The 17,820-nt window shown below is 36.2% G+C and overlaps 1 pseudogene; it reads left to right on the top strand.

Moving 5' to 3' along the window:
* Positions 1–10,245: 10,245 nt before the first annotated feature.
* Positions 10,246–10,381, top strand: LOC123935745 (annotated as a pseudogene).
* The last annotated feature ends 7,439 nt before the right edge of the window (positions 10,382–17,820 follow it).

The following is a 17,820-nucleotide window of genomic DNA, read 5'->3' as shown; positions in this document are numbered from 1 at the left end:
AATTTGTATATATTCCTGGCAAGTTGAGAGTCTCTCCTTATGAAATAACTCTCTTTATCTGTAATAATGCTTCTACTTTTATCTTCAAATTTTGTCATATGAGTATAGCTAGAACAGTTTCCTTTTTCCTGGCATTTGCATAATAATCCTTTTTCATAACTTGCTCTATAACCCACATATATCATTTTATTTTAAAGAGTGTCTCTAGGGGAACCTGGGTGTCTCAGTGGGTTAAGCTTCTACCTTGGGCCCAGGTCGTGGTCTCAGGGTCCTGAGATCAAGCCCCACATCAGGCTCTCTGCTCAACGGGGAGCCTGCTTTCCCCACTCTCTCTGCCTGCCTCTCTGCCTACTTGTGATCGGTCTCTCTCTGTGTCAAATAAAAAAGTAAAATCTTAAAAAAAAATAATGTCTCTAGAGGCACCTGTGTTTCCCAGTTGGTTAGGCACCAGACTCTTGGTTTTGGCTCAGGTCATGATTTCTGGGATGTGGTTTTGAGCCCTGTGCTGGGTACCATGCTCAGGGCAGCGTCTGCTTGGATTCTCTCTCCTTCTCCTTCTGCCCCTCTCTGCCATCTAAAATAAATGAACAAATGTTGAACTAAATAAATATTTAAATAAATAAATAAAATAAGACATGTCTCTGGGGTGCTTGGTTGGCTCATTCAATGGAGCATGGTACTCTTGATCTTGGGGCTGTGGCTTTGAGCCCCATAATGGCTGTAGAGATTGCTGCAAAATAAAGACTTTAAAAAAATTTAAAAATTTAAAAAAATGAAAAGTGTCTATAGTTTTTTTTTTTAATATTTTATTTATTTAACAGAGAGAAATCACAACTAGGCAGAGAGGCAGGCAGAGAGAGAGGAGGAAGCAGGCTCCCTGTGGAGCAGAGAGCCCGACGTGGGGCTCGATCCCAGGACCCTGAGATCATGAACTGAGCCGAAGGCAGTGGCTTAATCCACTGAGCCACCCAGGCGCCCCAAAAAGTGTCTATAGTTTTTTAATCAGGTTTTCCTTATCATTAATTAGGAAATTTTGTTCACTTATATATAATGGAATAAATGATATACTTGGCTTAAAATCTACCATTATATAACATGCTTGTTCTTGGTCCCACTTGCAGAGAGCCCGATGCAGGGCTCAATCCCAGGACCCTGAGACCATGAACTTGAGCCGAAGGCAGAGGCTTAACCCACTGAGCCACCCAGGTGCCCCTGAATATTTTATTTTTATATGTATTCAAGTAAACAAAAATGTTATCAATGATGTTTTATATTGACAACATTCATTTAGATTTGTCTCTTTCCATCTTCCATCTATAAGTACACTCAGGAATAAGTTTCCATCAGCCAAAGTAATACTTTTAAATGTAGTACAGGTCTGCTGGTGCTAAATTCTTTCATTGTGCTTTTTAAAAAATGAATTCAATTCACCTTAATATTTGAAGGATAAGTTTGATATATTTTTATCAGAATTTTAAATTTCCATTTGTTTCATTTTTACTTTAAGATCTTATTCACTGCATTCTTACTCTTTTTTAGGCAGGGTTGAGAAGTAAGATGCCAGTTATATTGTTGTTCTTAATGATATTCTGTAACTCTTTTCTTGAGCTTCTTTGAAGATTTTCTCCTTGTTGGTTCACTTTCGTCAGTTTTACTACAGTGTGCTTTTGTTTAAATTCCTTTGTATTTATCCTTCCTTCACTTTATAGTTCTTCTTATGTTTATGGAGTGAGGTCCTTTGAGAGTTTCAGAAAATAGTCATCAATCATTGCTCATATATTCCTTCTGTTTCATTATCTTTCTTGTGTTCTTATGAAACATTGATTAAACTGGCAAGAAAATACAGTGAAAGAAATATATTTCATTCGTAATAGAAATAATACCTTAGCTATGCCAGGTATAGAAGGACTTTTGATTTTTGTTTCTCAGTGAAAACATCTATTAGTTCTAATAATGTGCATGTTGATTCTATAAGAGTTCCTATAAATAAATGAACATATTATCTACATAAAATGAAAATACATTTTCTTTTCTTCTAATCCATGTATTTCTTATTTATTTTTCTCATCATAATATTTGTGGCAAGATTACATGACTATGTTAAACAGTGATGGCAATATAAAGCATTTTTGCCTTACATCTGATCTTTTTTTTTAAGATTTTATTTATTTATTTATTTGACAGACAGAGATCATAAGTAGGCAGAGAGGCAGGCAGAGAGAGAGAGGAGGAAGCAGGCTCCCCGCTGAGCAGAAAGCCCGATGTGGGGTTCGATCCCAGGACCCTGGGATCATGACCCGAGCCGAAGGCAGATGCTTTAACCCACTGAGCCACCCAGGTGCCCCTGCCTTACATCTGATCTTAAAGGGAAAGTATATTAATACTCCTCCGTTTAATATGATGATTTGCCTTAAGCTTTCAGTAGATAATCTTTATCAAATAATGTTCTCATCAATTCAGATTTTAATTCAGATTTTAATAGTAAACATTTCTTGAACTTTCTAAAAAGTTTTATCTACTTATAAAGAGAAAATGTGTAATATTTATGCCTTAATAAAAATATGAATTATACTGTTAATTTTTATAATTAAATTACCTTTACATTACTGGGATAAGACTTGTAGCAAATTAAATAACCAGGTATCAGAAAAACAAACTAAAATTGTGTGTGTGTGTAATCAATCAAGATAGAGAAAAAAGAGACATGGATAATCCAAATGCAACCTCATCCATTTTCTGAGAACTTAAAAATATAATTTAAAGGACATCTGGATGGCTCAGTTGGTTGAGCAACTGCCTTCGACTCAGCTAATGGTCCCAAGGTCCTGGGCTCAAGTCTAGCATCAGGATCCTTGCTCAGAAGGGAGCCTGTTTCTGCCTCTGCCTGTTGCTCCCCCTGCTTTTGATCCCTGTCTCAAATAAATAAAATCTTAAAAAAATAAAAATATAATTTAATTCTTGTTTTCCCACTACATTCGATCAACTAAAATTGTATATGCTACTGTTTTATGGGGCATTCCACAGATTGCTATATTAACTTTCAGAGAGCTACCTGAACATCATTTTCAGACTTTTTTCCACTAGAGATGGAATTGTCAGATAAATGTGCACTTTAGCTTGTTATTAGAAAAATAATGTTCCTATAGCATTCAGGAGTAGTATTGAGAGCTAGGGATATGTATATCCTAAATCAGGGAAGGTTATGTTAGTTGAACTCAGTTTTATACTTCAAAATGTTTGCCTTCTAAAAATAACACCAGCAAAGTATTTCCTTTGTATTAAGAAGGACATATCTGGTATTTATTTCTTCTCTTCATATCTTTCTTTAATTCTGTCAATCACTCTGCATTTCAATGCTCCATCATACCTTAGATTCTTTTTAAGAAATAAAGATTTTGCAAAGTTAATACTGTGCCCTGCAGGTATAACAAACTACAAATTTCCAGCAGAAAAAAATCATGAATGGTCCCGCAATCTGACTCCTGAAGCCCATGTATTATAGTACATCAAATTATAGCTAGCTCACGTCGAAAACATTTCTAAGCCTTCTACTAACTGAGTGAAACAAGAATACCTCTTTAATCATGCAGATGTAAAAACAATGCTAAGGAGAAAAAAATGAGAGCATGAAGAAAAATCCCATACATTTAATAAGATAGCCATCAGAACAGATTAATTCAGACTTCCTGATATACATGAAGCACAACAGGCAGCCACCTACCATAGAATAAATTAAGAGTAGTTCCAAGAACTTGTCCACTTCCAAATTTAAAATTATGTTGCTTAAAATCCTTAATCTGAAGGTTATTCCTTTCAGTTAAGACACTGACTTCCCAAAAAGGCCCAGTTAAGGAAATGTATTTTTGCTTTGTGGGATGGATCAATCAGTTGGTACAGATATGTTCCTCAGGTGAGCTATCTGTTACTACTTGAATGTTGAAGCACTACTCAGTAAAATTTGGAATTGAAATATCAAAATTCCATTTATGTGCTGCTTCAACCCTTCTTTGCTCTGTGGTCACATCCAGGATTCTTAGGTTCAGCCTATAAGGGCAGGCAACATTTTTTTCTAGTCAAGAAAAACTACACACCAATCAAAGATTTTCTGTCATATGCTTTGTCCTCAGAACTTTTCAATGGGCCATTTTATTCTTTTGCTACAAATTTTAATTTTTTTTTCATTTGAAGCAACTTCAGACTTGTGAGAATAGTATAAAATATTCCCCTATATCCTTTATCCACATTCTTCTAATGTTAACATATTACCATGGAACAAATATCAAAAACAAACAAACAAACAAACATAAACAGGGAAGGAAACATTTGTACTATATAATTTTTTTTTTAAAGATTTTATTTTATTTATTTGACAGAGAGAGATCACAAGTAGCCAGAGAGGCAGGCAGAGAGAGAGGAGGAAGCAGGCTCCCTGTGGAGCAGAGAGCCCGACGCGGGGCTCGATCTCAGGACCCTGAGATCATGACCTGAGCCGAAGGCAGCGGCTTAATCCACTGAGCCACCCAGGCGCCCCACATTTGTACTATATAATTCACTAAATCATAGACCTCATTTCCACTAATACCTTTTCTCTGTTCCAAGATCCTACCCAGCATTTCACATTTCATCTACTATTATTTCTCCTTAGTCTCTTCCATTCTGTAACACATCCTCAGGGGTTCTGAGTTTTAAATGACCTGGAGACTACCAAAAATACTAATCACTTATTTTATAGAATGCCCTCAATTTGGGTTTCTTTGCCGTTTTTCCATGAGTAGAATGAGGTGATGGATTTTTGGAGGGAAAAAATCGAACCCACAGGAACAATGTGTAATTTTCAGTGTGTTACATCAATGCAACATCACCACTACTTAATTTGCATGATTCACTGTTTAACTCAATTCAATCCCTTTAATCAAATAGAATAAAGAGATGAAATCTTTAAATGTGAATCATTAAAGGGGTACACTCTTTTCTTTATTTAGTTCTCTTTTTATTGGTTTGAAAAATTAACTTTTGGATTTTGAATAATTCTAATTCTGCCCTTGTTTTGTGCTTTCAATGACCCATGTGATTGATTACATTTGTTCCTCCCAGATAATCTAGAATAATCTATTTAAAGCTCAGCTGATTAGTAACTTTAATGACATGTCCAAATTCCTTTTGTCATGAGATGTAACATATCCACAGGAATAACACTAGTTGATACAGATTCTGCCCAAGGTGGAAGACTCAATATCTTATAGTATCAATTTTCGCTAAATTGACATGAGATCCAATATAACCCCAAATGAAATCCTTGTATGCTTACTTTTTCTTTAGAAATCGACAAGCTAATTCTAAACTTTACATGGAAATACAAAGGACTCAGAATAACCATTATAATTTTGAAATAAAAGAAAAAAGTTGGAAAGCATACATTACATACCTTCAAGACTAACTATAATGCTAGTAAACAAGACGCTGTAGCAGTGGCATAAGCACAGAAATGTACAGATTAATAGAAGAGAATTGTGAATTTAAAAAAAAACACACATGTGGGACGCCTGGGTGGCTCAGTGGGTTAAGCGGCTGCCTTCGGCTCAGGTCGTGATCCCAGTGTCCTGGGATCGAGTCCCACATCAGGCTCGTTGCTCGGCGGGGAGCCTGCTTCTCTCTCTGTCTCTGCCTGCCACTCTGTCTGCCTGTGCTCACTCTCGCTCTCTCGCTCTCTGACAAATAAATAAATAAAATCTTTAAAAAATAATAAAAAATAAAAAAATTTTAAAAACCACACATGTATGATCAACATAAATTTTTTAAATGATGCTGAGATAACTCAATGGGGAAAAAAAAAACTCTTCCACAAATGGTGCTTAAACAACTAACCACATGCAAACAATAAGAATAAAATAAACTTAATGTTCTTTCAAATTACAAAATAGTTTATTTGAAATGTAACATAGACTCTGAGGTAAAGCTAGAATTACAAATCTTCTAAAATAAAATATAAGAGAAACTTTGTGTGATCTCAGGCTAAGTAAAGTATGTAAAATAAAGAATAAAAAAAGAATATATAAATTGAAATACATCAAAATTAGAAACATCTGATCTTTGAAAGACTAACTTGAAGAACAAAGAGGGAAAGAATAGATTAAGAAAAAAACTTGAAAGCCTTATATCGAATCAAGATTTTGTTTATAGAATATATATAAAAAAACGCTTACAACTTAATATGGAAACATTAATCTTTAAAATAGGCAAAAAAATTTAACAGAAACTTAGACAAAGAAGATATACTAATGATAAGTAAGCTCATACAAAGCACATTTACTGAATTTCAATTTAAAAATTTCAGTATGATACTACGACATACACTGAAATGACTAAGTATAATAATGAAAACTACAGTTAAGTTTAGGTGAAGACGGGAAGCATATGAAAATGTATGCATGACTATTCACGGCAGCTTTATTCATAAAAGGCAAATACTAGAACAACCCAAATGTCCATCAACAGATTTCTGCATAACAACAAAGTGGAATAATACTCAGAATTAAGGATTTTACTATTGATACACTTAACAGGATTTATGAATCAGAAAATTATTATGCCAAATGAAAAGACATTAGACACAAAAGTCTACATATTGTATGCTTTTGTTTATATGAAATTATGGGAAATGAAAAACCACAGTGATAGATCAGTCATTGCCAAGGGCTGTGGATGGGAAGAGGGGACTAATGGAAACCAGGAGGGAAATTTTTCTGGTGATATAAACACTTTATATAGTATTGTGGTTTGATTACAGGTCTGAACATCTTCGTCAAAGTTCATCAACTTGTAAACTTAAATGGGTAAATTTTATTATACATAAATTATACTTCAATAAAGCTGATTTTAAAAATTACCAGTGTAATTGATGAGAAAAAACATAATAAATATAGTTGGGTTGAAAAATATCCAATTAGGTACTTTGGTATTCCTATCTCTTCAATCTGAATTTGCTTCTCAAATAAGGACTTTGCTTTACTTGCCCATCACACTGTCTAAAGCACACATACACAATTTTCATATCCTTTGAGCTACATATCTCAAGTTTTTTAGGAGATAAGTTTTCTTCTTACTAAATAGAGTAGAAAGGCCCATTGAGAGTCTTACTCCTTTGGGACCACAGATAATTGGGATTTTGCATGAGTCATTGAGAAGGAAGGGTCAGATCTCAGAATATTCACCTTACAATTAAGGCATCTGAAATAAAAAGGTCAGGTGAGTTTATTAGAATTTGGGTTTTTGCTTACTGATTCTCGGCCATGAGTGTTTTTTCTCTTCCAAAGAGTATGAAAACTAATTTAGTTATTTGCCACTTAGGGATATAAATGCTACTTATTTAGGTATATAAAAGCCCTGAAATCCTGGAAGACATAGTTTTATAAAGATCTTCTTTGTTTTGAGATTGACCAATCTCCAAAGGGTATGTATTTTTAATCCAAGATGAGCCTGCTTAATCGAAAAAGAAAATGAACTTTAATCCTCAATGAGGTATCTTTCCTCAGGCTAAAACTAGCTCTGTGGACAGTATTTGAAACCTAATCATTGGACTCACTCATTATCAGGACATTTCTGAATTTACCATATACCCCAACTAGGAGTTTGAGATGTCTCCACATATGGAAATCTGAAAAGGCACATAGAGATCATCTCTGTTTAGCCTACATGCAGAAATAAGTTATCTGAATTGCAGATGGTACAAATAAACCAAGGAAAAATTAAAAAAAATTATTCAAAAGGAAGAAGGAATGTGACTGCAAAATAATAGCAATCTCTAACATGTATACTGTAATTAAAATGTGGAAAGTAGTTTTCTTAATTTTATTTTGTTCCATAATCTGAACGAGTCTGTGAGGAAATTAAAGTTAAAAGAAGTGACTTTCACAGATTTAAAAACTAGCAAATGGCAGAGATAGATTTCATCGCTTCAGCTGTTCAAATTAAATAGAATTTGGACTCTGAGAGCTGTTCCATAAATATGTTAACTGCATGAGATTTAAATCTACCAACTCCAAACCTTCTATATGACCATGCCACCACTAGTTCCTACTACTTGTATGTGTTAGCATAAGAGCAAACTCAAATGTTATCAAGAAAACAAGAGTGATACACATTAAATCAAAAAGGAATGCAGACAATAAACAGACTTTTTAAAAAAAAAATGTGAACTGCTAGTAAAACCTAGAAAACTTATGTCTTCTGCATAGGTCCGGAAAATTTTGTTACAGTTCTTCTATTCATCAAGAACTACAATGTTCAGGAGTGCCTGGGTGGCTCAGTGGGTTAAAGCCACTGCCTTCGGCTCAGGTCATGATCCCAGAGTCCTGGGATCTAGCTCCGCATCGGGCGGGCTCTTTGCTCAGCAGGGAGCCTGCTTCCCTCTCTCTCTCTGTCTGCCTCTCTGCCTACTTGTAATCTCTGTCTGTCAAACAAATAAATAAAATCTTTAAAAAAAAATTTAAAAAAAGAACTATAATGTTCAGATACATGTTTACCTTTTGGTCGTTAATAATAAGAAGAAAAATCAAGTCCTATTATAATATATCTGATCAGTCAATATCCAGTAATACTTTCATTACAACCATAAAAGAAAATGATGCATCCCCTGTCTTTTGTCCTAATTTATACAAATGGATTGATTCTCCCAAACTATATATAGCTATGACGTCACATTTAGCAAGTTATTTGAAATGAAAGAAAAACATTTTCCTATTGGTCAGCCTCATGGTGCAATCAGTATATGCAGAATCCCATTTAACAAAAATGCCACTGGATATATAAATTTTTAAGATTTTATTTGTTTATTTGAGGAAGAGAGAAAACACAAGTGGGGAGAGGGGCAGAGGAAGAGGGAGAAGCAGACTTCCTGCTGAGCACAGAGCCTGATAGGATGCAGGGCTCTATCTCAGAACCCAGAGATCATGCCCTGAGCTGACATCAGACACTTAACTGACGGAGTCACCACCCAGATGCCCCACCACTGGATATTTTGGGAGATGTGACATTTGCCTTCTATGACACTGTCAAAACAGTTGGTAATTAATAGGTATAAAAATATTAGAGATGGTCCAACATCTCTAATAATCAAAAAAATGCAGTTCCTAAGAATGAGATGTCATGTTTTGCCTTTTACATTGGCAATTTAAAAAGTTAATAACGACAAGTGTTACTAGATTGCTTATCTATCATTCTTCGTCCTTTCCCTGTGGAAAGACTTCCCTAGATTAATATTATTGGACGACTTACTGCCTGATCCTTAACTTGTGACTCTGAAGAATGAGGGGCCTGGTTGAAATGTAAAAGCCATTGGTATGTATTTCTTAATTGTTTGGATCTGCTCTGATAAAAAATAATGAGCATTTGGGGATTTATTCCATTTTCTTTCTTCCCATTTTTCTCCATACACAAGGTAGTCATGCTGTTATGCAGACCTAAATCTTCACGTGGAGAGGTTATCCCATGGTTGAGACCTGGGGTAAAAATGCATAGGGAATGTTGGAAAATCCATTCAGCCCTAAATACAAAGTGGTGCAGATTGAGGTTCACAGCTGTGGTCCTCACCATTTCAGATAAATGAATATAGCATAAGGACAATTATTTTAAAAAAAAGAACAAGAAAAAGAAATTCATGAAGGTGTTACTACAGCTACATCAGCAGGTACAAAATCCTTATACTTTTTGCAAAATATCTTTGCATCTCATATTGGAATGCAGCTTTTATGTGGGTGCAGGATGATTAGAAGAAAGGCATACTTATGACTCTAATATGACTCCAGAAAAAGAAAAGTCATTCTATGACAACTTAAAGCAAAAGATGAAGGAACTAAAGCTGTAGAATTTAATGCTGGTAAAGGATGGTTTAATAATTTTACAAAGAAGTTTGGCTTAAAAATTATCAAAAGAACAGAAGATAAGCTTCTGCCAATGAAGAGGCAGTGGACAAATTTCCAGACAACATTAAATAAAACACTGAGGACAAAAGATATCTACATGAACAGGTTTTTAATGTAGATGAATGTGTGGTGTTCTAGGGGGAAAAATTCCACAAAGGATATTTATTAGTAGGGGAAAGAACTGGAAACGAGGATTGATGGCAGGAAAGGATAAGCAATCTCTACTGTTTTATGCAAATGCAGTCAGACTTATGCTTGGGATTGCTGTTTATCTTTAAAGCTGTTAATACCCAAGTTGTGAAGGGGAAAGATAAACAATAGCAGTAAGACTATACTTTCAGGGATCATTTCTATAGTTTGATAAACACTAGCAGCTAGTCTTTGGTTTTACAAGAAATCCTGGATAATGAGAACCATTTTTTTGGAGTGGTTCTATCAACGTTCTGTCCCAAAAGTCAGGAAGTACCATGCTAATAAGGGACTGTCTTTTTAAGTTCAAAACCACAATGCAATATCAACCCCTTACCTATCAGAATGGCTAAAATTGACAAGACAAACAACAGGTTTTGGTGAGGATGCGGAGAAAAATGAACCCTTGTGCATTGTTGTTAAGAATGTAAACAGGTGCAGCCACTCTGGAAAACAGTATACTGGTTCCTCAAAAAGTTAAAAATAGAGGTATCCTATGATCCAGCAATCACACTACTGGGTATTTACCCAAAGTATACAAAAATACTAATTCAAGGGATACATGTACCTGTATGTTTATAGCAGCATTATTTACAATAGCCAAGATATGGAAGCAGCCCAAGTGCCCATCAACTAATGAATGGATAAAGAAGATATATATACATGTATGGTGAATATTATTCAGCCATAAAAAGGAATGAAATCTTGTCATTTGCAATGACATGGATGGACTTAGTATAATACTAAATGAAATTAGTCAGTCAGAGAAAGGCAAATGTTGTATGATTTCACTCATATGTGGAATTTAAGAAATAAAACAAATGAACAAGGGGAAAAAAAGAGGGGGAGGGAGGGAGAGAGAAACACTCAAGTATCAGACTCTTAACTATTGGGAATAAACTGATGGTTACCAGAGGGGAGAGGGGTGGGCGATAGGTTAAATGGAGACTAAGGAGGGCACTTGTCCTGATGAGCACTGGGTGATGTATGGAAGTGTTGAATCACTCTATTGTACACCTGAAACTAACAAAACACTATATGTTAACTATACTGGAATTAAAACAAAATTAAAATTTTAAAAATAATGTTCTTCTGATATTACACAATGCCTCTGGCCACCCAGAACTCCATGGGTTCAACATCAAAGGTGTCAGTGTGGTCTACTTGCCCATTAACACAACATCTCTAATTTTGCCTCTATTTCAGGGAGTCACGAGGACCATTAAGGCTCATTCGACATGTTACTCTATTGAAAGGATTGTCAACACTACATTAGAGAACTCTGATAGACAGAACATCATGAAAGTCTGTGAGGATTATGCCATTGACTATACCATCCGTGTTAAAGAAAAATCTGTGAAAGCAATTAAGCCTAAACAACAAATTCCTGGAGAAAAGTATGTCCAAATGTTGTACATGATGTCACAGAATTTACGACAGAGAAAATCATATTAATCATAAAAGAGATTATGGATATGGAAAAAAAATGGTGGAGAGTGAGAAGTTTAAAGATATGGATCATGGAGAAATAGAAAAAGCAATACCAGAAAACAAACTGACATTAGACAATCTGTAGGGTTTCAATTACTCCAGACTGCTTCTGACTTCTTTCAAAACATGGACATTCTGTGATACGGAAACTGGCTTTGAAGCAGACAGTGGAAGAAGGAGTGGTACCATATCAAAATATTCATAGAGAAATGAAAAACAAAAGTCAGATAGAAATTACAACATATTTCAGTCAATTTATACTAAGTGTCCCTTGCTTCTCCTACCTCCTTTTCAACCTCCTCCACATTTTTCTTCTCTGCCACCCCTGAGATAGCAACCTCATCTCCTCATTCCTCAACCTCATCTCCTCATTCCTCAACCTCATTCTCCTTTTTAGCCTACTCAATGTGCAACGAGGATGAAGATCTCAATGATTATCCAGTTCCACTTAAAGAATTATAATCATTGTGCCATGCACTTAATAAAATTATCTGTTGTACTTATAAGTGTGTTCATATGAAAATACAATAAGTGTATGGCAATAACTGAGAGACATATTTTTGGGTCACAAATCATCATCACCCAAGTATTCATTGTGTAGTCATTGGAGAAACTCTGTCTCAACCTATTATCGCAGCTGTTTTTTTTTTTTAGAAGTAACAATGTTTCCAATTGTATTATGAATATGACTATAATAATGTATGCCATAAAAATTTTATAACAGTCCATTCATTAGCATATAGGCTAGGTTATTTTGAAGCAATAGTATCGATTACACAAAGCTATCATAAGGTGATCATACCACTGGTACTTTCTTATCAGTGCATAAATCATTATACCCTGAATAAATACAAATTGCATTTACACATCTTTTCATTTTTGATGTATACTGTTAATATGTATGACATCTACAGTGCTGTGTATTATATGAGACCATATGGAGGTGGTACACTGACAGATAGATCACTGAGTCATCCTGTGAAGAGATGATATAAACTTAGGGTACCAATAAATACAGCTGTGTAAGTGTATTTTTTCTTCCTGATGATTTTCTTAACATTTTCTTTTCTCTAGATTATTTTATGGTAAGAATACAGTACATAATACATATAACACATAAAATAATGTGCATTAAATATTTACATTATCAGTGACACTTCCCATAAACAGTAGGCTATTAGGTAAGTTTTGAGAGGACAAAAGTTACATACAGATTTTTGACAGTGAGGGTGATTAATGCCTCACTAAAATTGGGAGAATAGAACTGAAGGAATATATTAACAAAGAGGTCTTTCACGGCCTCAGGACATGAGCTCTAAAGCTAAATTGTGGATTTTATAAGATTTATTAAGTGTAGGTCTTTGGAAGGCAGCTATGCTCACCACTATACCACCAACGCAAGTGTAGGTCTTTGATTTGGCTACTTTAGTTTTTTTCAAAGGATACTTTTCTTTCTTTTTTTTTTTTTTAAGATTTATTTATTTGAGGGGTGCCTGGGTGGCTCAGTGGGTTAAAGCCTCTGCCTTCGGCTCAGGTCATGATCTCAGGGTCCTGGGATCGAGCTCCGCATCGGGCTCTCTGCTCGGCAGGGAGCCTGCTTCTTCCTCTCTCTGCCTGCCTTTCTGCCTACTTGTGATCTCTGTCAAATAAATAAATAAATAAAATCTTTTAAAAAAAGGATTTGTTTGAGAGAGAGAGAGAGAGCATGAGCAGGGGAAGGGGTAAAGGGAGAGGGAGAAGTAGACACTACACTCAGTGTGGAGCTCAATGTGGGCTTGATCCCAGGACCCTGAGATCATAACCTGAGCTGAGGTCAGATGCATTACCAACTGAGCTACCCAGGCACCCACAAAGGATACTTCTCTAAAAAAAGGTAATACATTTTCCGAGGCAGGATATTTTTATTCCCTCTATTGTATTTCTTAGCCAGATGTATAAAGCATTAGAATTTTTGGTCTGCAGAATATAAATTCTGATATTTATGAAGAGTCAAACCTAGACTAATGATGCATAATGTGGCTTTACACCCAGAAATTTGATAGATTTTACTAATCAACAATAAAAACACTGATAGTCTATTTGTTCATTGAAAAAATTCTTTTCGAAAAAGGATAGATAAAAGTTGAAATCAAAATTGTTAAAAATCCAATTATCAAATGATTATATAAGAAAACCAGGGATTAAACGCAGGAATTAAGGTTTTCCCTTCCTATACAGACAAAGTAGCATAAACTTCTTTCTCATTGTTCAATAACAATAACCTCTGATCTGTTAGGGACTTCAAGACTGAAGGAAAAACATAGAAGCTGGACATGCTACAACACTACATCCTACAAAAGAAGCTGACTAAGTTCTAGTAACCTTCTAGCAAAAGAAGGTGAGCTAGGGAAGTTCATGCTTCCTTTATGAAACAGGAATCCAGGTGATAATAAGTGGTCAGGGACAGTAACCTCCTTCTCAGACAGGCTGGAAACTCCTCCTCGTTTACCTAGAGATACTGGACAAATGGAGGGTACTGGAATGAAGATACTAACCAGCGAGTGCTCTCTTTCTCCTAAAAGCCTGAGTGAAACTTCTCCACACCAAGAAACAGCAGGCTGCAGAGTTGGTAGATAAATCAGCAAGGAGGACACTGCCAAAACAAAGTTGCCTGCCTCTTTGTTCCTGCATACTGGACACTAATCCCTCCACCCCACCTCCTCAAGACATCAGTCAGCCAGCAAATATTATGGAGGGAGAATTTGACACAATAAATATATTATACTGAAAACCTCTTCATCCCTTTAAGCCAAAGAATCTCTCTTCCACCTAGAATCACCAGGCTGCCCCGCCTAGAGAAATCTCTTCCGCCCATTCCTGCAGCACTAGCCAGGACCAGCAAAAACCATAATAGCAATGTATAAACCAAGCAGACCACAACAGTACCACGGGGGCTCTGAAAATTAAATTGCCACTGGAATCATAGCCCACAAAAGTAGGCTAAGATCCACATGTTGCAACCAAACAGGGTGAATGCCTGATAAATTAAGACATTTTAAATAGAACCCAGAATCTCCTAGTAGCCAGAATTATGTGGGAGACAATAAAAAAAATCAACTATCATAACAGGAAACAGAAAAATAGCACTGGGAATGAGAAAAGATAATCAACTGATACTAACATTAACATGAATCAGATACTGAAATTATGCCACAAGTATTTTAAAGCAGACATCATAAAATGCTTCAACGGGCAATTATAATTCTCTTAAAATAATAAAAAAATTGAAAATTTCTGCAAAGAAATAGATGTTATAGAAATGAGCCAAATAAAATTATTCTATTGAAAACTATTGCAGCCTTACATGAAATCACCAAAAATTGGAAACAATCAAAATGCCCTTCAAAATGTGCATGGATAAACAAACTAGGATACATCCTACAATGGAATCTTATTCGGCAATATAAAAACAAACAAACAAAAAATCATTAAGTCATAAAGTGGCATGGATTAATGTTAAATATACATTACTAAGAGAAAGAAGCAGTCTGACAAGTCTATGTAGTGTATGATTCCAATTATATCATAGTCCAGAAAAGGCGAAAATATATGTGATGAAAAAGATCAATGCTTGGCAAGAGTTCAGAGGAAGGGGAAAGGATTGAGTAGGCATATCACAAGGGCTTTCTTAGTGTACTGAAACTTTCCACCTAATATCATAATGGTAGATACAAGATGTTAAGCATAGGTCAAAGCTTATTGAACTTTGCAGCACAAAGAGTAAACCACTGCGATTGTCCAGGCAGGCTATTTTATTTTTAGTGACTTCTTGTGGTTGATGATGAACCAAGACCTGGCAGTGTCCCAAAGGGGAGGATCTCAGTCAGCACCCAGATTCAAGCTGATTAGAAGCCAGACCTTTAGGGTATGCTTTTAAGATATGCAAATACCATATCTCTTTTAAGGTATGTAAATATATACAGTCCCATGGGACCACAGGTATAAGTCCTACTAGCCAGGAGAGCCAGGCAATCAAGAAGTATACCCTAGGTGACAGCTGTGAAAATGGGGGTATAGATGAGGGTGTAAGTTCCTTTCTAGGAGATACCAATGAGCTGAAGTGAGATAGAGGGAGAACACAAATAATGAGGGCTACTGGCACCAGGCCCTTAAGAGAAACTTAAGAGAACCTCAGTAAGCCCATAGATGTGTTCCAAATCAGATGTATGCCCCTAAGGCAGAAGCCCCAGAACAAGTAAATCGACCTCTTTCCAAGAAACACTGGGGATGTGTTTCAGTCCGCTGTTTGCACAAGGCTCTCTGGGTTGTAGCTGTCCAAGGACTGACTCTGATTCTTACAAACCTGTGAGACAAAAAGCCCCCTTGGCTGTCAAGGCCAGGTGTACAAAGGGCAAAACCTTGGTGGAAGCCACAAAAAGCAAAGCACCAGACATGAGTAAAGGCTCCCCTCTAGGAGATACTGATGTAGTGGAGGAGAAGAGAAGGAGAGGATAAAAACTGAAGTCTCTGGAAAGGATTTTTTGTCAGCCCTTAGATGAGTGTTGGATTAGAATCCTGCCCTTAAGGCTCCAGCTCTTACAATAAGTTAATAGACCTCTTTTTTGGAAAGACAGATCTCCTTGGACTGCTGCCTCTTGCTGTGTCCAGGGGATGGAAGCCATTTAAGAACACTTTCTCTATTGGTTATTGTCCTGTGGAACTCAAGAGCATAAGTCCTTTTGGCCACCAGAGTCAGATGATCTAGAGGTATCTCTCAAGTGGCACCAACAAAACTCTGAGGGCCAGAGAAGTGTAACAGCTCCTTTATGGGAGATACTGGCAAGCTGGGGTGAGAAAGAGAAACAACACAAAGATGGCACCTACTAGCCTCTGGTCCAAAAGATGCACCGAAGCAGTCTAAACTAGATGGCTGCCCCTTAGGCTGATAATTAAGCAAGCAAATAAGCCTCTCACATAAACTCTGGGAATCTTTCACTGGCAGTCTCAGCAATGGCCCCTGGGAAAAGTGAATGTGAGCATGCTGGTCTTTAGGAATAGTTTCTCAGTGGGCTATAATGATGCAGGTCACGTGGACACAAACTGCACTGGTTTAAAAGTGAGGTGATCTGGGGGCGCCTGGGTGGTTCAGTGGGTTAAAGCCTCTGCCTTTGGCTCAGGTCATGATCCCAGGGTCCTGGGATCGAGCCCCGCATTCAGCTCTCTGCTCGGTGGGGAGCCTGCTTCCTCCTCTCTCTCTCTCTCTGCCTGCCTCTCTCCCTACTTGTGATCTCTATCTGTCAAATAAATAAATAAAATCTTTAAGAAAAAAAAAAAAAGTGAGGTGATCTGGAGGCTCTTCTCTCAGGTATAGGACTTAAAAGCTGATGTGCCTGATAAGGCTTTTAAACCTTTCATTACTAAAAGAACTCTCTGGGTGTTGCATTCCGGCCCAAGTCTGGGTCACCACAATGGGGTGGAGTTTGCGGTTACAGTGTGTCTCAACCTCTGATCAACTTTGATGTGGTTTTTGCCTACATAGCCATTCTGTAGGAGTTTCAGAGCTAGTTTTTAGATTGTTTTTCCCGAGGAAAATATTCTACATGCAGCTGTTGATTCAGTATTGGAGGTGAATTCAGGATCTTCCTACAACACCATCTTGAACCAGGAACATTATTGATTATTATATTTTATTGAAACATTATAGCAACCTTATCCCAATGGACAGTCAGCAGTTTCTCAAGAAAAGAATGGAAAACATTTAAAAGGGACCTATGAAAAAGTGCTGAAAATCTCCCATGCTTAACTTCTTCAATATAACTTTTAAGCATAAACACATGGCATATAAGGAAAAAGAAAAGCTTAACTGAAAAGAAGAAAAACAGAAGACATAGATAACATTTAAAACAATACAAAGAGATAGAAATTATAGGTCTAAATGGTAAAAAATAAAACAAAACCCCACAAATGTCAACACACAATATGGATGAAAATCTAACACTGTTTCTTTCACCTGACATTCTGCAAAATTGTTAATAATAAAATAATATGAGGTATAAATGACTAAATGAGCACAGAAAATAGAGATTAAAAGTAAAAAGTATAGATACTCCAAAGAGTGAACAAAAATATTTGAAAGGAATAATGAAATATTGGGAATAAAATTCCCTGGATCTAAAAAAAGGTTTAAGAATAGTAAGAAAAGTATTAATTTGCTCTGGATAAGTTAATGAAAATTGACTGG

Source organism: Meles meles, chromosome X, assembly GCF_922984935.1.
Source record: "Meles meles chromosome X, mMelMel3.1 paternal haplotype, whole genome shotgun sequence".
NCBI lineage: Eukaryota > Metazoa > Chordata > Mammalia > Carnivora > Mustelidae > Meles > Meles meles.
Note: the sequence above shows the minus strand (reverse complement) of the source record. Positions and strands in the feature narration are given on the sequence as shown.